Source organism: Mauremys reevesii, linkage group 14 (assembly GCF_016161935.1).
Source record: "Mauremys reevesii isolate NIE-2019 linkage group 14, ASM1616193v1, whole genome shotgun sequence".
Taxonomy (NCBI): Eukaryota; Metazoa; Chordata; order Testudines; family Geoemydidae; genus Mauremys; species Mauremys reevesii.
Genome location: NC_052636.1, coordinates 4,321,438 through 4,345,862, shown reverse-complemented (window position 1 = coordinate 4,345,862; position 24,425 = coordinate 4,321,438). Strand labels below are relative to the sequence as shown.

The following is a 24,425-nucleotide window of genomic DNA, read 5'->3' as shown; positions in this document are numbered from 1 at the left end:
CCCCAGACCCCAGGTGTAAAGGACTTTGTAGCATGGATGAAACAGCCGTGAGGACAACAGCTCTGGCCCAGGGGAGCTGGAGAGCTGAAGGGAGAATGTTGATGGATTCCCCTCTCCGCTTCCTGCCACCAGCGCTCCTCCGACTTCCCCAAGGCAGGTGACTTTGTGCTGCAGCTGGGTCTCTATGTATCTCACCCAGCCAATAACATCAGCCGGCAAGCCAGGGGCGAGATCTATGGGATGCACAGGCTCCTCATGCAGAAGAGGGGTGTAACCCCCAAGCAGATTACCTAGAGTCCTAGAGCTCTGTCTGCTGGCAGCTCAGGGAGGAGGAGCCAAGGCAAACTCAGAGTCTGCCCAGCAACCAATAGGGAGTGGAGATGCCCCTCCCAGGGAGTGGAAGAGAGGGGAGAAGCCATTTTTGAGGAGAGGCTGGAGCCAGCCAGGGCAAGGGCCGAACTGGCTGTGAGGGGGGCTGGTGAGTCCCAGGCCTGCAAGCAGGTTCCCCCTGAGAACTGGCCTCTAGGGACCTGACCGCAGATCCCTCAGCTGGGTTTTCCTTCCCCACGGATGATTCCCAATTGTTACATTTGCTGAGAAATTTCCCCAGCCAGGCTGGGTTCACCTCCAGCTCCCCTGGTGAGACCAGTCCCCACATGGTCAGCACTGCTAGTCCAAGGCTGATTCCTGCCTGAGGAGGATCCCTGCCAGCGGACAGCAGCCCCTGGAATCGTCCAGCGTCATCCTCAACCCTGAAGATCATTTGTGGAGTTCGTGAGTGCCTTGTCTTTAGTTAGTTAGTCAGGGAATTTGTTTTGGGGACCCTCTACTCCCTGAACTGTGTCCTCAAGCCAGGGAGTGAGGGTTTGAGGATTCTATAATCTACCGCTTATTACACCTGTGGAGGGATTCACCACCTCCTCCCACTTGTGGGTCTTTTGGGCTGTACTGAACCCAGTCAGCCGCACTGCTACACCTCTGCAGAGAATTGTATAGGTCATCAAGGGCCCCAGCAAGGTACGCGTACCAACAGGACACTAGTTTTACATTTGTTACATCCAGACACGGGTATTTTAAGTGTGGGCACCGGTGACCCTAAACATATTGTTTCCCCTGTTATGTAGTATTTGTTGCCTGTTTAATATAATTGTTGTGTTGAATATATTTTTATGTGTTGTGTTATTTCTTGGAAGTCTCCAACTATCTGTCAAATAAGTGGGGATTCCTCTGTAGTTAGAATTTTCTGCCCAAGCTGCCCTGGTGACCCTGCTAGGAAGGAGCAAGGGGGTGGAGGCACCACCAACTAATTTTATAACCAAAAAAGGAAAAAGATTCACCCTACTGAGTGGGTGGCGGGATCCAAAAGAACCCAGACCTGTCCACCAGAACATGTAAGCGGATTGCCATTAAAGGAGGTAATCAGGTGGAGAGGGGCGCTACAGGGGTAAGAAACCCAGCTGGGAAATGGGGCTGAGGGGCTCGGGTTTGAGAACTGTGGCAGGGAACGGGGGCCTGTGGGGGATGGGTTAGAGCCCTGTGGAAGGGAATGGGGGGCTGTGGTGGATGGGTTTCAGCGCTGTGGCAGGGAATGGGAGGTTGTGCAGGATGGGTTTCAGCGCTGTGGCAGGGAATGGGGGCAGTGGGGGATGGGTTTGAGGGCTGTGGCAGGGAATGGGGGCCTGTGGGGGATGGGTTTGAGGGCTGCGGCAGGGAATGGGAGCTGTGGGGGATGGGTTTGAGCGCTGTGGCAGGGAACGAGGCGGCTGTGATGGGGCTATGGGGGATGGGTATTGAGCGCTGTGGTAGGTCACGGAGGTATGTGGTGGGGCTGTGGGGTTGGGTTTGAGAGCTGTGCAGGGAATGGGGGCTGTGGGGATGGGTTTGAGGGCTGTGGAAGGGAATGGGGGGCTGTGGGGGATGGGTATTGAGCGCTGTGGTGGCACGGGGTTTGTGGGGGGGCTGTGGGGGTGGGTTTGAGCGCTGTGCAGGGAATGCGGGGGCCTGTAGGAGATGGGTTTGAGTGCTGGGGCAGGGAATGGGGGGCTGTGGGGGATGGGTTTGAGAGCTCTGGCAGGGAATGGGGGGCTGTGGGGGATGGGTTTGAGGGCTGTAGCAGGGAACGAGGCGGCTATGATGGGGTTGTGGGGTTCGGGTTTGAGGGCTGAGGAAGGGAATGGGGGGCAGTGGGGGATGGGAATGAGGGCTGTGGCAGGGAATGGGGGGCTGTGCGGTATGGGTTTGATCACTGTAGTAGGGGCTGTTGAGAATGGGTATTGAGCGCTGTGGTAGGGCACGGGGGTCCGTGGTGGGGCTGTGGGGTTGGGTTTGAGAGCTGTGCAGGGAATGGGGGGGCCTGTAGGAGATGGGTTTCAGTGCTGGGGCAGGGAATGGGGGTCTGTCGGGGATGGGTTTGAGAGCTCTGGCAGGGAATGGGGGGCTGTGGGTGATGGGTTTGAGGGCTGTAGCAGGGAACGAGGCGGCTATGATGGGGTTTTGGGGTTCGGGTTTGAGGGCTGAAGAAGGGAATGGGGGGCAGTGGGGGATGGGAATGAGGGCTGTGCGGTATGGGTTTGATCACTGTAGGGGCTGTGGAGGATGGGTATTGAGCGCTGTGGTAGGCACGGGGTCCGTGGTGGGGCGGTGGGGTTGGGTTTGAGAGCTGTGCAGGGAATGGGGGGGCCTGTAGGAGATGGGTTTGAGTGCTGGGGCAGTGAATGGGGGTCTGTCGGGGATGGGTTTAAGAACAGTGGCAGGGAATGGGGGCTGTGGGGATGGGTTTGAGGGCTGTAGGGATCGGGTTTGAGAGATGGGGTTGTGGGGTTCAGGAGGGCTGAGGCTGTGAATGGGGCATGTGGGATGGGTTTGAGGGCTGTGGCAGGGATTGGGGGCTGTGGGGGATGGGTTTGAACGCTGTGGCAGGGAATGGGGGGCTGTGGGGGATGGGTTTCAGCGCTGTGGCAGGGAATGGGGGCAGTGCAGGATGGGTTTCAGCGCTGTGGCAGGGAATGGGGGCAGTGGGGGATGGGTTTGAGGGCTGTGGCAGGGAATGGGGGCCTGTGGGGGATGGGTTTGAGGGATGTGGAAGGGAATGGGGGGCGATGGGGGATGGGTTTGAGAGCTGTGGCAGGGAATGGGGGGCTGTGGCGGATGGGTTTGAGCGCTGTGAGAAGGAACGAGGCGGCTGTGATGAGGCAATAGGGGATGGGTTTGAGGGCTGTGGCAGGGAATGGGAGGCTGTGGGGGTGGGTTTCAGCGCTGTGGCAGGGAGTGGGCGGAGGTGGGGGCAGGGTTCGAGTGCGGTGGCAGGGAATGGGAGGCTGTGGGGGATGGGTTTGAACGCTGTGGCAGGGAATGGGGGGCTGTGGGGGATGGGTGTGAGTGGTGCGGCACGGAACGAGGTTGTTGTGATGGTTCTGTGGGGGATGGGTTTGAGCACGGTGGCAGGGATCAAGGCGACTGTGATGGGGCTGTGGGGGATGGGTTTGAACGCTGGGAATGAGGACTGTGGGGGATGGGTTTGTGGGCTGTGGCAGGGAATTGGGGGCTGTGTGGAATGGGTTTGAGCGCTGTGGCAGGGAATGGGGGTCTGTGATGGGGATGTGTGGGATGGGTTTGAGCAGTCCTGAATGGAATGGGATGCTGTTGGGGATGGTTTTGAGCACTGTGGATTAGAATGGGGGGCTCTGGGGGATAGGTTTCAGGGCTGTGGCAGGAAATGGTGTGCTGTGGGGCATGGGTTTGAGCGCTGTTGAAGGGAGAAGGCGGCTGTGATTGAGCTGTGGGGGATGGGTTTGAGCGGTGTGGTAGGGAATGGGGCTGTGGGGGAGGGGTTGGCGGGCTGTGGCCGGGACTGGGGGCGGTGGGGGATGGGTGTGAGTGGTGCGGCACGGAACGAGGTGGTTGTGATGGTTCTGTTGGGGATGGGTTTGAGCACGGTGGCACGGAATGAGTTGGCCATGATGGGGCTGTGCTGGATGGGTTTCAGCACTGTGGCAGGGTATGGGGGGCTGTGGGTGATGGGTTTGACCGGTGTGGAAGGGAATTGGGGGCTGTGGGGGATGGGTTTGAGGGCTGTGGCAGGGAATGAAGCGCTTGTTATGGGTCTGTGGGTAATCGGTTTGAGCATTGTGGAAGGGAATGGCGGGATGTGCGGGATGGGTTTGAGCGCTGTCACAGGCAATGCGGGTTGTGGGGGATGGGTTTGAGTGTTGTGGCAGGGAATGGGGTCCTGTGGGGGATAGGTTTGAGGTCTGTGGCAGGGAATGGGGGGCTGTGGGGGATGGGTTTGAGCGCTGTGGCAGGGAATGAGGCGGCTGTGATGCGGCTGTGGTGGATGGGTTTCTGGTCTGTGGAAGGGAATGGGGGGCTGCGGGGGATGGGTTTGAGCGCTGTGGCAGGGAATGAGGCGGCTGTGATGTGGCTGTGGGTGATGCGGGCTGTGGAAGGGAATGGGGGGATGGGTTTGAGCGCTGTCACAGGGAATGGGGGTTGTGGAGGATGGGTTTGAGGGTTGTGGCAGGGAATGGGGTCCTGTGGGGAATAGGTTTGAGGTCTGTGGCAGGGAATGGGGGGCTGTGGAGTTGGGTTTGAGAGCTGTGATAGGGAATGTGGGACTGTGGGGGATGGGTTTGAGCACTGTGGCAGGGAATGGGGGGCTGTGTGGGATGGGTTTGAGCGCTGTGGCAGGGAATGGGGGGCAGTGATTGGGCAGTGGGGGATGGGTTTGAGCTCTATGGTAGGGAACGAGGCGGCTAAGATGGGGCTGTGGGGGATGGGTTTGAGGTCTGTGGCAGGGAATGGGGTCCTGTGGGGGATGGGTTTGAGCGCTGTGGCAGGGAATGAGGCGGCTGTGATGTGGCTGTGGGGGATGGGTTTCTGGGCTGTGGCAGGGAATGGGGGGCTGTGGGGAATGGGTTTGAGAGCTGTGGCAGGGAATGACGCGGCTGTGATGTGGCTGTGGGCGATGGGTTTTTGGGCTGTGGAAGGGAATGGGGTGCTGTGTGGGATGGGTTTATGCACTGCGGAATGAATCTTGGTGGCTGTGATGATGCTGAGGTGGATGAATTTGAGCGCTGTGGCAGGGGATGGGGGCTCTGAAGGGGCTGAGGGGGATGGGTTTCAGGTCTGTGGAAGGGAATGGGGGGCTGTGGGGGATGGGTTTGAGCGCTGTGGTGGCTGTACTCTGCTTGTTTTACCTGTAAAGGGTTAAAAAAGCCTCCCTGCATAGGTAAAAGAAAGGGAGTTGGGCCTCTGATCAAAAGAGCCAATGGGAGGGCTTTTTAAAAATGGAAAAAAAACCCTACCACTCTGATTTGGGAGCAATTTCCACCCCTTTTGCATGGGTGCAGGTGAGGTAATGAATTGGGCACTCTCGTTTTTTTTCTCGGACTGACCCACCTTGCCCCATCCCAAGAACATGGAAGAACAGTGTCAGGGAAGGCAAAGGGCCTGATTCTGATCTCATGTTTGGTGTAAAACAGGAGGAACTCTATGGATGCCAATGTTGGGACATTAGTGTAAATGAGACCAGAATCTATCTCTGTGGTTGCCTGGTAAATTTCATTCCCCATTCAGGGCAATTGCTTCCTCCTCCTATTTGCGTAAGGGATTTCCTCCTTAAAATAGGACAAAAGGAAAGGGGAAAGAAATGGTGACTGACAGAATAAGAAGCAGGAAGGTCACATCAAGCCTGGGACGATAAGAGCCAAGGTCAGCGAAGAGCAGGGCGCTTGGTGCCAAGGTCACTCAGAGACAGAAAATGAGAGTGTGACGCACTGGGACTGTTCTTACTGTCAGGGCCGGCTCCAGAGCCCAGTGCACATTTTCCCGGCAGGGCAGCAGGCGGCTCCGGCGGACCTTCCGCGGTCATGCCTGCGGGAGGTCCACCGAGGCGGGACCAGCGGACCCCCCCCTGGCATGAGTGCGGTGGTGCGCTTGTCGGGGGGCGCGGGGGGACCCCCCGCCGGCATGACTGCGGTGGGTCCGCTGGTCCCGCGGCTCGGGTGGACCTCCCGCAGGTATGCCTGTGGAAGCTCCACCCGAGCCGCGGGACCACCGGACCCTCCGCAGGCACGTCTGCAAGAGGTCCCCCGAAGTCAGGGTACCGGCGACCGGTAGCGCGCCCCCTGCGGCGCACCGCCCTGCTTGGGGCGGCCGCATTCCTAGAGCCGCCCCTGCTCACTGTGGTCTGTGAATGCTGCGTGGGGGGTGCTGGCCTGGGAGAAAGGTCTGCACTGGGAGATGGGAGACTGACCTTGAGGGAAGATGCCTGAGCATGTAATGTGAGAACCCAGGAAGGGGTTAGAGGCCAGGTGACTCCTCTGCTTGGGAAGCTGAACAAAGGCCTGGGGGAGGAGACGCTGGGGAGTGAGGGGGTTTTCAGGAGCTGGCTGGGGAATGGAGGGAAGCACAGATAGGGCTCTGACCCCCGAAGGGGGCAGTGGTGCTCCTGGGACCCCAAGATGGATCTAATTGGGGAGGATCCTGTTGTCTGTGCCTCCAAAACCTGTCTTGGACTGTGTTCCTGTCGTCTAAATAAACCTGCTTTACCGGCTGGCTGAGAGTCATGGTGGGGGTTGCAGGGCCTTGACTCCCCGACACTCCGTGACAGAGATTGACACTCATCTCTTGCTGTTCTGCTTACATATTACTATCTCGCCTTTCAGTTTCCCCTTTTCTCCCCCCCCCCCACACTATCTCATTAAGAAACAGCTCATCTGCATGGGTCAACTTTCCGCTCATTCAGACTGATGCAACTCCACTGAGTTAATACTGATCTTCAACAGTGTAAGTGTGGAAAATCATGCCCCAAATCTCCTGCTAGCAAGAAGAGGCAACCCCTCAGCTGGTGCCATAGCTCCATCAGATCTGCCCCCTAATAGCTTTTCTGGAGGAACGGGAAAGGCCGTTAAATATGGAATAGCAGATCCACAGTCATTTTTGTTAAGGTTAGCACTGCTGTCATGGCAGCCACCCAGGAGGGATGGAAAAGAACAGAAGCTTCTGTCTCAGATGCTGCAGGCAGGACACAAGGACAGCTAGCGCTTTCGGCCCCTGGATCCTGACTCATGCAATGGACTTGGGAGACCATCTCACTGTAGCTTTCTCATTCCCAGAGAGATGCTGCTCACGCTGCTTCAGCCTGTGGTGCCGAGTACAGCGTATAACAGAGCTGAGTCATTTTTAAGGCCGGCCAGACTTGGAACAGACTAGAGAGAAAGAAGAAAAGATAGGCTACTATAGAGAAGTGGGGTGAAATGATGGACCAAGACAGAGACAGTAGGAATCTAAAGCATCAGTGTGACAAAGTGGGGATTTTCCCTTGTTATGGTGTATGTGTGTCTTACTGTTGAGCCTATGTGAATTTTACTGTTTTGCATGAATACTGTGTGTGCCTCAGTTTCCCTGCATGCTGCACTAATACCTCGGTGGTGGGAATAGGGGTGTGTGACTTTGGCTGAGACCTCTGGGGCAGGTGAGGCTGCTCCAGCTGCCTGCACATATGCTATGACTGGTGCTCTTTGTAACCTGATACCCAGGACGGGGACTACACCCAAGTGACGCCCAGGTGACTTGCCTGGCAAGCAGGACAAAGCCAAGGAGGCGGAGCAATGGGGGGTGCCGGAGGTCTGGTTGCTGGAAGCTAGGCAGTCTGCTTGGGAGGACTGGTAGAGGGGGAGTCCAGAGCTTCTGGATGGACTTGGCTGAAAGTCACTGATTTGGAGCAAAGAATCCTGTGGCACCTTATAGACTAAGAGACGTTTTACAGCATGGGCTTTCGAAGAAGTAGGTATTCACCCACGAAAGCTCATGCTGCAAAACGTCTTTTAGTCTATAAGGTGCCACAGGATTCTTTACTGCTTTTACAGAACCAGACTAACACGGCTACCCCTCTGATACTAGTCACTGATTTCTCTGCTAACAAGTTCAATTCTACCCGCTGCATTCCTGTCAACTAATAAACCTTCTGTTTTACTAGCTGGCTGAGAGTCACTGCTGACTGCCGAGTTGGGGTGCAGGGCCCCGTCCGGGTGGACTCGCTGCAGGAAGCGCACAGTGTGGAAGGGGATGCTCAGATCCAGGAAGATCGAAGCTGTGTAAGCATCTTGCCCTGGAGACAGTGCGCTCACAAGGCGGAGGGTCCCCCAGAGTCCTGACTGGCCTTGTATGGAGAAGTTCCAGAACATAACCTGAGGACTCCGTGATTCGGGGACTCTGTGACAGTCAGCTCCGATAATATGGTGATGCGCACCTTCTGAGAACAAAAATAAAGTATCCCAGAGGTTATTTAGGGTGCAATTATAAGTAGGTGAGGGACATTTCCCTACTTTAAGGTGTGCGTGATTGGGGGGGAACCCCCCCAAATTTGAGCCTGTAAAGTGGGCAATCCCAGGCCCAAAATTAGCAACTGAGCCCTACCTCATCCCCTCACTGGCTGTGGGGCTAACCCCTGATTAGCAGAGGTAAGAGCTCTGCTCCCCAGCTGACATGCCAAGGTAGTAGCACTAGGCTCTGCCCGCCAGGGGAGCCAGAGGAAGGGGGACAACATCCCCCTCTCGTCATCACAGCTAGCCAGAGGCCAGGAAGGCCACATGAGAGGATGAGCCTAAAATGGTCATCAAGGGGTTATCCAGAATATTATGGCCTGGTGACATGCTTCACCCCATCCTGTTTAGTCAATGGGGATTTTATTCCTGCCCCCTCTTGTAACTTGTGATGCGGTTGAAGGTAGCATCAAGCTCCCAGACTGCGGGGCGGGGACTAGGCTGGTTTCTGTAGCACAGAGCAGTCCTTTTATAGAAGGGCACCAGCCAGCTCCCTGTCCTGTGTGCGTTGGGGGAGAAGTTACTGGTGGGAGGATGGGGAGAGACACCCCTGTTAGGCTGGACCCAAAGGTGAGACAGAACATGCCTGGGACACACAGTGTGCTCCGGTAAGGAACACCCAGACTAAGCAGGACGGGGGGACACAAGCACTAAAGGAGACATAGTGCTGGGGGAGGTACACAGACATTTATCTATCTCCCACCAGCCATGGTGGGCCCTGTGGCACCATGGGAGTGGCAGTGGCGCCTGTGTCCATTTCCTGTCAGCCACTGCCAGGCCCAGCTGGACTTCCCATTTCCGGTGCGAGTCCAGAAGCAGAAGTTGCCATGAGGTGGTGCCATGAAGGGTGGTGCTGTTGTCAGGCGAAAGCAGGAGGAGTAGGTGGGAATCCGTGCTACCATGGGGAGGTGACACCCTTGCTGTGAAAGGGCCCCGGCATTATGGGAGATGTCATCTCCCTGCCATGCCATGCTCTGCACCGGACCCAGCCTGTGGAGCTGAAGTAGGGAACTCCATACCCCAACACATCAGGCACCCCTCATTCTCAATTCCCCTTGTCCCTGCTGCCACCCCACCCCATCAGTTATAGAACGGGAGGAAACTTTACTTCTGGGAGGAAGATCCAGGGAACTACAGGCCAGACAGTCTCACCTTAGTCCCTGGAAAAATCATGGAACAGGTCCTCAAGGAATCAATTCTGAACCACTTAAAGGAGGGGAAAGTGATCAGGAACAGTCAGCATGGATTCACCAAGGGCAAGTCATGCCTGACTAACCTTAATTGCCTTCTATGATGCGATAACCGGTTCTGTGGATGAGGGGAAACCAGTGGATGTGCTATTTCTGGACTTTAGCAAAGCCTTTGATACAGTCTCCCACTGTATTCTTGCCAGCAAGTTAAAGAAGTATGGGCTGGATGAATGGACAGTAAGGTGGATAGAAAACTGGCTAGATGGTCGGGCTCAACGGGTAGTGATCAATGGGTCCATGTCTAGTTGGCGGCCGGTATCAAGTGGAGTGCCCCAAGGGTCGGTGCTGGGGCCGGTTTTGTTCAATATCTTCATTAACGATCTGGAGGATGGTGTGGACTGCACCCTTAGCAAGTTTGCAGATGACACTAAACTGGGAGGAGTGGTAGATACACTGGAGGGTAGGGATAGGATACAGAGGACCTAGACAAATTAGAGGATTGGGCCAAAAGAAATATGATGAGGTTCAACAAGGACAAGTGCAGAGTCCTGCACTTAGGACGGAAGAATCCCATGCACTGCTACAGACTAGGGACCGAATGGCTGGGCAGCAGTTCTGCAGAAAAGGACCTAGGGGTTACGGTGGACGAAAAGCTGAATATGAGTCAACAGTGTGCCCTCATTGCCAAGAAGGCTAATGGCATTTTGGGTTGTATAAGTAGGGGCATTTCCAGCAGATCGAGGGATGTGATCATTCCTCTATTCAGCACTGGTGAGGCCTCATTTGGAGTACTGTGTCCAGTTTTGGGCCCCCACACTACAAGAAGGATGTGGATAAATTGGAGAGAGTCCAGCGGAGGGCAACAAAAATGATTAGGGGGCTGGAGCACATGACTTATGAGGAGAGGCTGAGGGAACTGGGATTGTTTAGCCTGCAGAAGAGAAGAATGAGGGGGGATTTGATAGCTGCTTTCAACTACCTGAAAGGGAGTTCCAAAGAGGATGGATCTAGACTGTTCTCAGTGGTAGAAGATGACAGAACAAGGAGTAATGGTCTCAAGTTGCAGAGGGGGAGGTTTAGGTTGGACATTAGGAAAACCTTTTTCACTAGTAGGGTGGTGAAGAACTGGAATGGGTTACCTAGGGAGGTGGTGGAATCTCCTTCCTTAGAGGTTTTTAAGGTCAGGCTTGAGAAAGCCCTGGCTGGGATGATTTAGTTGGGTTTGGTCCTGCTTTGAGCAGGGGGCTGGACTAGATGACCTCCTGAGGTCCCTTCCAACCCTGAGATTCTATGATTCTATGCTCACTGTTCCTGGTTGGACTCTAATAGAGCGAGTACCAGAGCATCTTAACTTCCATTCACTGTTCCGGTTGGACTCTAACAGAATCTTAACTTCCAAATTGGGAAAGAGAGTGTTTTTCCAGTGGCGATTTACCAGCAAGTGTATGTGATGGACGCGTTACAGAGTAGGCAGCTACTTCACTGCCTCACCCTGTTTGCTTTTCTTTTTCAATAGCTTTAACCCTAAAGCAAAGCTCACAAATGCTCCAATAAGGACAAACATTGCTTGTTTCATAGTAAATATATAAATATGTGGCTGAAAATCCTCATTATTCAGAATAATGTGGAAACTAACACTTTAAAGTGAAGACCCTAGGTTTGATTGTTAATTAGTCGTGCCCCCGTAATAAAACTTCCAAGGATGCTCCAAATTATTAATAAATTGTTTATAAAATTAATTTCAAGTTGAACTTGTTTTTAAGCAATAACCAAGCTCTCTAATGTTTACAATTACGCAATTTTGGACAACCTTTTAATGCAAAGACCTGTTTTAAGCCCCGCTTGGACACCAGTTACATGTGGGATAATTACTGTTTGAAATGTATGAAGTATTTTTGGTCTTTAGAGAAGGTTAACCATTTGTATGTAGGAATATGACTGAATCTGGTCACATCTGGGCAGGTGTGCATCCCAACAGGCTTGGTCTCAAAAGCCTGCAAGAGAGGAGATGTGGGAGGAGTGCAAGAGACTCCTACTGTGGTACTGGGTGCTAGAGTGATGCGGAAATGGGTGTAACCAGCCTATTGATCCATAGGTGTTGAATCCATTTCTGTTCATTCACTGGGGGTGATGCAGAGCAGATGCGAACGGGAGGCAGGGAGAGCAAGAGCTCACGCCTCAGTAGAGCTTTGGGAACCGAAGACTCTTTCTTGGGTTATTTCCTGTGCTTGCAGAAGACTCCTCAGGCCAGTGGAGCGGAGCAGGGCAAGAGTCTCTGCCCCAGGAAGAGGATCTGGAAGAAATGGACCTGCAATCTAGACATCCAACTTTCCAGAGGCATGTAACCAAAGATACTCAGTCCTCACCTCTTCCACATCACTGGGCAAGAGTTCCTGGTCACGGCATGCTAGCCCTGCTCTCTACCTTGCTTCAGCGGATGTGAGCATTCTGGTTAGGGGAGATCTCTGTGGGATAAAGGCAAGGGGAAAGGACAATAGAATGTGATCATTTTGGATGTGGGAGCAGCCTGGTGCCTCTTACATATAGCCATGACTGCCTTGGGGACTAGCAATCACCGGAGCCAACTACCTTTACATTCCCTGCCACTCGCTTGATGTTCTTGGGTTGTGTTTCCTGCAAGGGAGACCTGGTGGAGAATCACTTCAGCTCTGTCCTGAGACTGAGTGGTAGGACAGCCTGGCTTTGAGACATATGTCAGGCAAGATCAGCTGGGAGCTGAGGACTGTTACTCTTTCTGAGATGAGTGGCAGCGTTAGAGGGGGACTTGAAAGAGCTATAGCCACCCCTAAATTTGCCTCAACCTTCCTGTATCCACCCATCCCAGCGCAAAGGTAAAATGTTAGGGAGACACTTTACTGGTGCTGTCAATGGCCTCCAGAGCTCGGCGCCTGACCAGAAGCTGCCGTTCTCAGCCCCCCCACTCCCCTCATGTCAGAGCCACCAGCTGCATAGGGTGGCTAACGTTCTAATTTGGGAAAACTGGATGCTGAGCAGTGGAACTTCCCTGCCCCCTGCTGCACCTCGTCTATGAAAGCACAGCTCCTGCTCCTTCTCTTCCCTCAAGGGCCTCCCTCCCCACCTTCCCCACCCTGTCGCTCGCTGATCTCCTCACCTCCCTCCCCCCACCAGCTGAGCAGGCCTTGAGGGGCGTGATGGCTTGATTCACAGAAACACCACTGGGCACTGCCACCTGTTGTACCAAGACTGCTCCTGCACCCTGTCTTGTTGAGCCAGACATGCCCATCTGCTCCAGCACAGACCCAGGGTCTGAACCGCAGGCCCCAAAGCTGCTGACTTAACCTGAAAGTAACTTACGGAAATGTTCCTGTCTTTAACACTCAGAAGTCTCCCAATGGGTTCTAAACCCCAAATATATCCATTTTACCCTGTCTATAGCTTATACAGGGTAAACATAAATTGTTCACCTGCTATAACACTGATAGAGAGATAGGCACAGCTGCTTGCCCCCCGACATACTCTGGGTTAATTAATACATAAAAAGTGATTTTATTAAATACAGCTAGTAGGAATTAAGTGGTTCCAAGTAGGAGCAGACAGAACAAAGCAAATTACCAAGTAAAATAAAATAAAACACGCAAATCTCAGCTGTTCTCCTAAGCTCGGGATGCGTGTGTGACTGGGGCAGGACGCTGGAGGTACAGCTGTTCTCCCTGGGTTGGGGGGGGCTGTGTGTGTGACTGGGGCGTTAAACTTCCCCGATGAGTCAAAGCCCTGAGGTTGCCTTAGCAGCTACTCTCTTGCAAAATAACGAGGCAGGCAAACTAGTGCCAGTAGCATATGAATGTAAAAAAACTTCAAGGTGCTGAGTTAAATTTTGATCCTTGTGAGCCTGAATGTTTATCAGCTGTTTGGGCAATCCAGTCTTTTGACCCGCTCACGAGCACAGCCCTGATCACAATTCAAAGTACTCATACCCCACTCAACTATAGCTTCTCTGACAAACTGATAGGAAGCAGGGTCACCAATACACCTGTGGGCTCAATGAACCCTCATTCCGATCAATATAGCGGTCGTTACCAAAACCGTATCTAAGCCCGATTTATTGACTCACACTTTAATTGAAAAAGGAACTAAGCATGAATGTCCGAGGTTACTTTAGAACAAAAACTTGCATTGGTAGAGGTACCCTCCTTAAGGACAGGAGAAACAAATCTGGTTTACTGATGGCAGCTCCGTAGTAATTAAGGGGAAACGGTATAGTAAATATGCTGCCATAAACCTATGGAAGGAAGTGAATCAAGGGCATTTAGAGCATGGCTCAGCGCAACATGCAGAGCTTCATGTCGTATATCATGTTTTAAAATGATATTGATATTTGACTGGCAACGAAATCACTGGGACAGAGCAGATGGGAAGGAGCTAGCGTACCTAGGAGAATGGGAATGTATCCATTCTTCGAAGGCAAGGAACCCCAATCAGTTACAAAGCCCACAGCAGGGACAGAAGTGTAGAACCGCCGAGGCGACGCTATCACCCAGCGGTAAAACAGAGCAATTGCTACTAGAAGCCATCTACGCGCCTGAGCTCATTTCTGGTACGCTGCTGCCATCTAGCGATGTGAGTGATAAGTGCAGCCAAAGCCAGGGGAAAACGGCGGGGAAGAAAATGACTCAAGCGGCACATCGGTTCACGCATGACGGTACAGAAGGGACCTAAGAAGGCTAAGGCAGTAGCAGACTGAGACGGTATGGAAGATGATGAGTACATTGGTGCAAAATTGTGTGCACTATGCAAAAGCTCGTTCCCCGCACTGGCAACCAATGAGGCACCTGGGACCATGGCATAATATACAGATAGTTTTCATTGATAAGCTGCCGAGAAGAAACGAAGGATTCCAGTAGTTGTTGTTTAGTATAGATTCATTTTCAGGATGGGTGGACGCATTCCCCACTAGGGCTAATAGTGCAAGAACTGCAGCTAAAAGGCTTTTCACTGAAGTGTACAGCTATGGAACCCCTGAGACTCAGATAATGAAAGTGCATTTGTGGGGCAAATTTTAACGATAATGTTACAAGCCCTAGAGATCAGCCAGAAATGCCACATTCCATACTGACCTCAGTCCTCTCTTCAGGTAAGAAGAATAAATAGCACTATTAAAGAGGTATTGTGAAAAGTAGTATACCATACTGGTATATGTATGGCCTGTGATCCAACCATGCCAGATTAATTTCAGTCAATCAATTAAGTTAATGATTGATCCTGCACATTTTACTATACACCCCAAGGATCATCCCACACAAGTCCAGAATGATTATTTCCAATGGGTTAAACAATTACAGGGGGCTAAAACCTTGGGGATTCCTGGCACAGTTATTCACTTTGGGAACATTCAATGCACATTGGGGATCCGGTGGTTTTATTTCACCACAGAAAAGCAGATCCAAATTATACCACTATCTATGTGTTACATGAGTCCTTTGAGTTACTTACTGGCTAATCACACCCTATGACCGTGACGGTATATTGGCGTTTAGCACACCTACCCAGCCTACCATAGATTACAATCGTCATTGTCAACCTGTTCTTCCTGGATACCATGGGTTTCCACCTTTTAAACCAGGAACCCTAGCGACTCAGACAATATCAATATGGGTGAATGGAACTAAATTGGTAGGAAATACAACAGTCTAGTTTTAAATGGTCCACAACCATAAAAGTAACTCATCCTCATTAGCTGAAGATGAAGCCTCCCATAGAGATGCAAGTAACACTACACCTTTCAATAACCTGGACCAGGAATAATTTGACGCTAACATGACCTGAATTTGCACAATAGAGCGCCGTCATAGTTGAAGCATGGTCCAAATTCTTCCAATCAACACATCCCGTCCCTCGTCACTCTCGAGCTATAGCAGATACTTTTAAAGAGTTATAGGCACAGGGACAGGAATTATAAATTCAGTAGACCTAGAAGGGCATTGAAAAATAAGGCAATAATTGCGTCATACTATTGTACGGGGGCAAGAGCACCAGATCACTGAATTGGTACAAACTTGGGATGATACAAAGAACGTGCAATAGCATACTTGGAAATATGTTAACCAGGCATTCTGGGCTCAAGAGCAAGCAAAATTATGTTAGCCTTCCGGTGTTCCAGCGGGGATCTGGCAGCCCTACTCCAGCAGCGGTGCAGACCTGAGCCCGAGCAAGGGGCTGGGGTGCCAAGAGAAGACCACTGGCCATGTCTCCACACATTGGGGGGGGGTCACCACTCAGGGCAGGTAGAAGGTCCAAGTCTCCTCACAGCAACCCCGACTGACCCACCCTGGCTCCGCAACGGCTCTGCTGATCCCCGAGCCGGGCCCGCTGCCAGGCAGCTCCTAAGGGCTGCAAGCAGTCCAAGGGCGGCCGCACGCTGAGGAGACCACAGCTTTGCAGCCACCCGCCCCGTGGCACCAGCTGCCGCCCACTGCCCGGCTCCGCTCGCCCACCTCTGACGTAGTCCCCCAAATTTTCCTTCTAGCCAACCTCAGCCCCACCACCGGGCTAGTGACAGACTTCTCACGGAATGTTACTCTATCTTACAAATGCTATTCCGATGCATTCCTGGCAATTTGGCAGAGATCCGTTTGGGAAAACAGCGAAACATGAGAAATTCACTTTGGATTATTGGGAAGCACGAATTCCTCCTTCTCCCATCCTAACGTTGCTATTCGGATGCACAGCTAGCAACTTGACGGAGATACGCTGTGAAAACAGCTATACCTGAGCAAATCATTCAAAATAACTCGTAGGCACGAATTTCTCATAGAAACACGCTAAAAAGGCAATAAGGTTCCACTGCTGGCTATTTGGCAGAGTTTCTGTCTTGAAAATTGCTAAAAGGAGACGTTCAGTGCAAAGCACTGCTAGGCAACACTTTCTCCTGGAACCATTTTACAAACACTATTCGGTTGCATTGCTGGCCATAAGACTAATCTGTGTGTGTGAAAATTGATACATGAGAAATTCATGCATGTTTATTGCTAGTCACAGTTTGCTCTGAGACTCGTCTTTCACAAGCCAATAACATCCCCTGCTGGACAATTGGAAGAGATTCCTTTCGTGAACATTGCTAAACATGACCCATTCATTACAGGTCACTGATAGATACGAATTTCTCTTTGAAATATGCAAAAATAGCATTCGGTTGCACTGTTAAGCCTTTTGTTAGAGCTCCTTCCGTGAAAATAGCAAGACATGACCCTTTCGAGCCTTATCTCTGCGAGCGAGGAAAGTCTCATGGAATCATCCTTTTCTGCAATTCTCATGGAGTGCTGAGAATTTGGCAGAGATCCGTTTGTGAAAATAGCTAAACATCTGTTATTCATTCAAGAAGTAAACTAGGCACTTGAAAAGAGCAAATGAAGAATTATTAAGCCCACATCAGTGCTAGACACGACTTTCCCCTTGAACCAACCTCCAATTGCTATTCGAAAGCACTGGTGGCTATTTGGCAGAGTTCCTTTCGTGAAAATTGCTAAAAAGGAGACGTTCAGTGCAAAGCACTGCTAGGCAACACTTTCTCCTGGAACCATTTTACAAACGCTATTCGATTGCATTGCTGGCCATAAGACTAATCTGTTTGTGTGAAAATTGATACATGAGAAATTCATTGCTAGGCACAGTTTTCTCTGAGAATCGTCTTTCACAAGCCAATAGCATTCCCTGCTGGACAATTGGTAGAGATTCCCTTCGTGAACATTGCTACACATGAGCCATTCATTACAGGACACTGATAGGTACGAATTTCTCTTTGAAATATCCACAAAATAGCATTAGGTTGCACTGTTAAGCCCTTTGTTAGAGCTCCTTCCGTGAAAATAGCAAGTCATGACCATTTCGAGCCTTATATCTGCGAGCGAGTAAAGTTCAAATGAATCGTCCTGCTTCTGCAATTCTGATGCACTGCTGAGAATTTGGGAGTTGTACGTTGTGAAAACAGCGTAACATGAGAAATACACTGCGGATTATTGGGAAGCACGAATTCCTCCTGCTCCCATCCTAAAATTGATATTCGGATGCACAGCTAGCAACTTGACCAATATACGCTTGGAAAACAGCTATACCTGAGCAATTCATTCGAAATCACTCGTAGGTACGAATTTCTCCTGGAAACACGCTACAATTGCTATTCGGTTCCACTGCTGGCCATTTGGAAGAGCTCCGTTTGTGAAAATTCCTAAAAAGGAGACGTTCAGTGCAAACCACTGCTAGGCAACACTTTCTCCTAGACCCATCTTACAAATGCTATTCCGATGCATTGCTGGCAATTTCGCATAAATCCGTTTGGGAAAACAGCGAAACGTGAGAAATGCACTTGGGATTATTGGGAAGCACGAATTCCTCCTGCTCCCATCCTAACTTTGCAATTCGGATGCACAGCTAGCAACTTGACGGAGATACGCTGTGAAAACAGCTGAACCTGAACAATTCATTCGAAATCACTCGTAGGCACGAATTTCTCCTAGAAACACGCTAAAAAGGCAATTAGGTTCCACTTCTGGCCACTTGGAAGAGCTCCGTTTGTGAAAATTCCTAAAAAGGAGTCGTTCAGTGCAAATCACTTCTACGCAACACTTTCTCCTGGAACCATTTTACAAACACTATTCGGTTGCATTGCTGGCAATTTGGCAGAGATCCGTTTGGGAAAACAGCGAAATGTGAGCAATTCATTGCGGATTATTGATATTCATGAATTTCTCCTGGTACCATCCTATAATTGCTGTTAAGATGCACTGCTCTCAATTTGACAGGGGTAGGATTTGAGCGAAGGTTTCAAAGCAGCTAAACATGAGAAAAAATGCCACACCATTGTTAAGCAGAATTCCTCCTGTTCCCATCCAAAACTTCCTATTCGGATGCACAGCAACAACATGACCGAGATACGCTGTGAAAACAGCTACACATGAGCAATTCATTCCAAAACTTTCGTAGGCACGAATTGCTCCTGGAACCACCCTAAAAATGCTATTCGATTACACTCCTGCCCATTTGGCAGAGATCCGTTTGTGAAAATAGCTAAACATCTGTTATTCATTCAAGACGTAAACTAGGCACTTGAAAAGAGCAAATGAAGAATTATTAAGCCCACATCAGTGCTAGACACGACTTTCCCCTTGAACCAACCTCCAATTGCTATTCGAAAGCACTGGTGGCTATTTGGCAGAGTTCCTTTCGTGAAAATTGCTAAAAAGGAGACGTTCAGTGCAAAGCACTGCTAGGCAACACTTTATCCTGGAACCATTTTACAAACGCTATTCGGTTGCATTGCTGGCCATAAGACTAATCTGTTTGTGTGAAAATTGATACATGAGAAATTCATTGCTAGGCACAGTTTTCTCTGAGAATCGTCTTTCACAAGCCAATAGCATTCCCTGCTGGACAATTGGTAGAGATTCCCTTCGTGAACATTGCTACACATGAGCCATTCATTACAGAACACTGATAGGTACGAATTTCTCTTTGAAATATCCACAAAATAGCATTAGGTTGCACTGTTAAGCACTTTGTTAGAGCTCCTTCCGTGAAAATAGCAAATCATGACCATTTCGAGCCTTATATCTGCGAGCCAGTAAAGTCTAAATGAATCGTCCTGCTTCTGCAATTCTGATGCACTGCTGAGAATTTGGGAGTTGTACGTTGTGAAAACAGCGTAACATGAGAAATACACTGCGGATTATTGGGAAGCACGAATTCCTCCTGCTCCCATCCTAAAATTGATATTCGGATGCACAGCTAGCAACTTGACCTATATACGTTTGGCAAACAGCTATACCTGAGCAATTCATTCGAACTCACTCGTAGGTACGAATTTCTCCTAGAAACACGCTAAAAAGGCAATTAGGTTCCACTTCTGGCCATTTGGAAGAGCTCCGTTTGTGAAAATTCCTAAAAAGGAGACGTTCAGTGCAAATCACTGCTACGCAACACTTTCTCCTGGAACCATTTTACAAACACTATTCGGTTGCATTGCTGGCAATTTGGCAGAGATCCGTTTGGGAAAACAGCGAAATGTGAGAAATTCATTGCGGATTATTTCTCCTGGTACCATCCTATAATTGCTGTTAAGATGCACTGCTCTCAATTTGACAGGGGTAGGATTTGAGCGAAGGTTTCAAAGCAGCTAAACATGAGAAAAAATGCCACACCATTGTTAAGCACAATTCCTCCTGTTCCCATCGAAAACTTCCTATTCGGATGCACAGCAACAACATGACCGAGATACGCTGTGAAAACAGCTACACATGACCAATTCATTCCAAAACTTTCGTAGGCACGAATTGCTCCTGGAACCACCCTAAAAATGCTATTCGATTACACTCCTGCCCATTTGGCAGAGATCCGTTTGTGAAAATAGCTAAACATCTGTTATTCATTCAAGACGTAAACTAGGCACTTGAAAAGAGCAAATGAAGAATTATTAAGCCCACATCAGTGCTAGACACGACTTTCCCCTTGAACCAACCTCCAATTGCTATTCGAAAGCACTGGTGGCTATTTGGCAGCGTTCCTTTCGTGAAAATTGCTAAAAAGGAGACGTTCAGTGCAAAGCACTGCTAGGCAACACTTTCTCCTGGAACCATTTTACAAACGCTATTCGGTTGCATTGCTGGCCATAAGACTAATCTGTGTGTGTGAAAATTGATACATAAGAAATTCATGCATCTTTATTTCTAGGAACAGTTTGCTCTGGGAATCGTCTTTCACAAGCCAATAACATCCCCTGCTGGACAATTGGAAGAGATTCCTTTCGTGAACATTGCTAAACATGACCCATTCATTACAGGTCACTGATAGATACGAATTTCTCTTTGAAATATGCAAAAATAGCATTCGGTTGCACTAAGCCTTGACCTAGCTACAATTATCACTCACAGCGCTAGATGGCAGCAGCGTACCAGAAATGCGCAAAGGCGCGTAGCTGGCTTCTAGTAGCAATTGCTCTGTCTTGCCGCTGGGTGATAGCGTCGCCTCGGCGGTTCCACACTTCTGTCCCTGCTGTGGGCTTTGTAACTGATTGGGGTTCCTTGCCTTCGAAGAATGGATGCATTCCCATTCTCCTAGGTACGCTAGCTCCTTCCCATCTGCTCTGTCCCAGTGATTTCGTTGCCAGTCAAATATCAATATCATTTTAAAACATGATATACGACATGAAGCTCTGCATGTTGCGCTGAGCCATGCTCTAAATGCCCTTGATTCACTTCCTTCCATAGGTTTATGGCAGCATATTTACTATACCGTTTCCCCTTAATTACTACGGAGCTGCCATCAGTAAACCAGATTTGTTTCTCCTGTCCTTAAGGAGGGTGCCTCTACCAATGAAAGTTTTTGTTCTAAAGTAACCTCGGACATTCATGCTTAGTTCCTTTTTCAATTAAAGTGTGAGTCAATAAATCGGGCTTAGATACGGTTTTGGTAACGACCGTTATATTGATCGGAATGAGGGTTCATAGAGCCCACGGGTGTATTGGTGACCCTGCTTCCTGTCAGTTTGTCAGAGAAGCTATAGTTGAGTGGGGTATGAGTACTTTGAATTGTGATCAGGGCTGTGCTCGTGAGCTGGTCAAAAGACTGGATTGCCTAAACAGCTGATAAACATTCAGGCTCTCAAGGATCAAAATTTAACTCAGCACATTGACGTTTTTTTACATTCATATGCTACTGGCACTAGTTTGCCTTCCTCGTTATTTTGCAAGAGAGTAGCTGGTAAGGCAACCTCAGGGCTTTGACTCATCGGGGAACTTTAACGCCCCAGTCACATACACAGCCCCCCCCCCCCAACCCTGGGAGAAGAGCTGTACCTCCAGCCTCCTGCCCCAGTCACACACACATCCCGAGCTTAGGAGAACAGCTGAGATTTGCGTGTTTTATTTTATTTTACTTGGTAATTTGCTTTGTTCTGTCTGCTCCTACTTGGAACCACTTAAATCCTACTAGCTGTATTTAATAAAATCACTTTTTACCTATTAATTAACCCAGAGTATCTCGGGGGGCAAGCAGCTGTGCATATCTCTCTATCAGTGTTATAGCAGGTGAACAATTTATGTTTACCCTGTATAAGCTATAGACAGGGTAAAATGGATATATTTGGGGTTTAGAACCCATTGGGAGACTTCTGAGTGTTAAAGACAGGAACATTTCCGTAAGTTGTTTTCAGGTTAAGTCTGAAGCTTTGGGGCATGCGGTTCAGACCCTGGGTCTGTGCTGGAGCAGATGGGCATGTCTGGCTCAACAAGACAGGGTGCCGGAGTAGTCTTGGTACAACAGGTGGCAGTGCCCAGTGGTGTTTCTGTGATCCAAGCCATCATGCCCCTCAAGGCCTGCTCAGCTGGTGAGGGGAGGGAGGTGAGGAGATCAGCGAGCGACAGGGTGGGGAAGGTGGGGAGGGAGGCCCTTGAGGGAAGAGAAGGAGTAGGAGCTGTGCTTTCATAGACGAGGTGCAGCAGGGGGCAGGGAAGTTCCACTGCTCAGCATCCAGTTTTCCCAAATTAGAACGTTAGCCACCCTATGCAGCTGGTGGCTCTGACATGAGGGGAGTGGGGGGCTGAGAACGGCAGCTTCTGGTCAGGCGCCGAGCTCTGAAGGCCATTGACAGCACCAGCAAAGTGTCTCCCTAACATTTTACCTTTGCGCTGGGATGGGTGGATACAGGAAGGTTGAGGCAAATTTAGGGGTGGCTATAGCTCTTTCAAGTCCCCCTCTAAAGCTGCCACTCATCTCAGAAAGAGTAACAGTCCTCAGCTCCCAGCTGATCTTGCCTGACATATGTCTCAAAGCCAGGCTGTCCTACCGCTCAGTCTCAGGACAGAACTGAAGTGATTCTCCACCAGGTCTCCCTTGCAGGAAACACAACCCAAGAACATCAAGCGAGTGGCAGGGAATGTAAAGCTAGTTGGCTCCGGTGATTGCTAGTCCCCAAGGCAGTCATGGCTATATGTAAGAGGCACCAGGCTGCTCCCACATCCAAAATGATCACATTCTATTGTCCGGTTTCAGAGTAGCAGCCGTGTTAGTCTATATTCGCAAAAAAAACAGGAGTACTTGTGGCACCTTAAAGACTAACAAATTTATTTTAGCATGAGCTTTCGTGAGCTAAAGCTCACTTCTTCGGATGCATAGAATGGAACACACAGACAGGAGATATTTATACATACAGAGAACATGAAAAGCTGGAAGTATGCATACCAACAGGCAGAGTCTAATCAATTGAGATGAGCTATCGTTAGCAGGAGGAAAAAAAACTTTTTGAAGTGATAATTAAGTTGGCCCATAGAAGGTGTGAGGAGAACTTAACATAGGGAAATAGATTCAATTGGTGTAATGACCCAACCATTCCCAGTCTTTGTTTAAACCTCACTTAATTGTATCTAGTTTGCATATTAATTCAAGTTCAGCAGTCTCTCTTTGGAGTCTGTTTTTGAAGTTTTTTTGTTGCAAAATTGCCACCTTCAAGTCTGTCACTGAGTGGTTAGAAAGGTTGAAGTGTTCTCCCACTGGTTTTTGAATGTTATGATTCCTGATGTCAGATTTGTGTCCATTTATTCTTTTGCGTAGAGACTGTCCGGTTTGGCCAATGTACATGGCAGAGGGTCATTGCTGGCACATGATGGCATATATCACGTTGGTAGATGTGCAGGTGTACGAGCCCCTGATGGTGTGTCTGATGTGATTAGGTCCTGTGATGGTGTCACTTGAATGGATATGTGGACAGAGCTGGCATCGGGCTTTATTGCAAGGATAGGTTCCTGGGTTAGTGTTTATGTTGTATGGTGTGCGGTTGCTGGTGAGTATTTGCTTCAGGTTGGGAGGCTGTCTATAAGCGAGGACTGGCCTGTCTCCCAAGATCTGTGAGAGTGAGGGATCATCTTTAAGGATAGGTTGTAAATCTTTGATGATGCGCTGGAGAGGTTTTAGTTGGGGGCTGTAGGTGATGGCTAGTGGTGTTCTGTTATTTTCTTTTTTAGGCCTGTCCTGTAGTAGGTGGCTTCTGGGTACTCTTCTGGCTCTGTCAATCTGTTTTTTCACTTCAGCAGGTGGGTATTGTAGGTTTAAGAATGCTTGATAGAGATCTTGTAGGTGTTTATCTCTGTCCGAGGGATTGGAGCAAATACGGTTGTATCTTAGAGCTTGGCTGTAGACAATGGATCGTGTGGTCTGTCCGGGATGGAAGCTGGAGGCATGTAAGTAAGTATAGCGGTCAGTGGGTTTCCGGTATAGGGTGGTATTTATGTGACCATCGTTTATTAGCACAGTAGTGTCTAGGAAATGGACCGCTTGTGTGGATTGGTCTAGGCTGAGGTTGATGGTGGGATGGAAATTGTTAAAATCTCGGTGGAATTCCTCGAGGGCTTCTTTTCCATGAGTCCAGATGATGATGTTGTCATCAATGTAGCGCAAGTAGAGTAGGGGTGTTAGGGAACGAGAGTTAAGGAAGCGTTGTTCTAAGCCAGCCATAAAGATGTTGGCATACTGAGGGGCCATGCGGGTACCCATAGCAGTGCCACTATTGTCCTTTCCCCTTGCCTTTATCCCACAGAGATCTCCCCTAACCAGAATGCACACATCCGCTGAAGCAAGGTAGAGAGCAGGGCTAGCATGCCGTGACCAGGAACTCTTGCCCAGTGATGTGGAAGAGGTGAGGACTGAGTATCTTTGGTTATATGCCTCTGGAAAGTTGGATGTCTAGATTGCGCAGGTCCATTTCTTCCAGATCCTCTTCCTGGGGCCGAGACTCTTGCCCTGCTCCGCTCCCCTGGCCTGAGGAGTCTTCTGCAAGCACAGGAAATAACCCAGGAAAGAGTCTTCGGTTCCCAAAGCTCTACTGAGGCGTGAGCTCTTGCTCTCCCTGCCTCCCGCTCGCATCTGCTCTGCATCACCCCCAGTGAAT

At 50.0% G+C, this 24,425-nt stretch overlaps 1 protein-coding gene across 1 annotated transcript in view; it reads left to right on the top strand.

Moving 5' to 3' along the window:
• The window catches only part of LOC120381416 (zinc finger protein 271-like), a 1,091,725-nt gene that overhangs the window by 685,097 nt on the left and 382,203 nt on the right, over window positions 1–24,425 (top strand). The gene's annotated exons all lie outside the window — the stretch shown is intronic.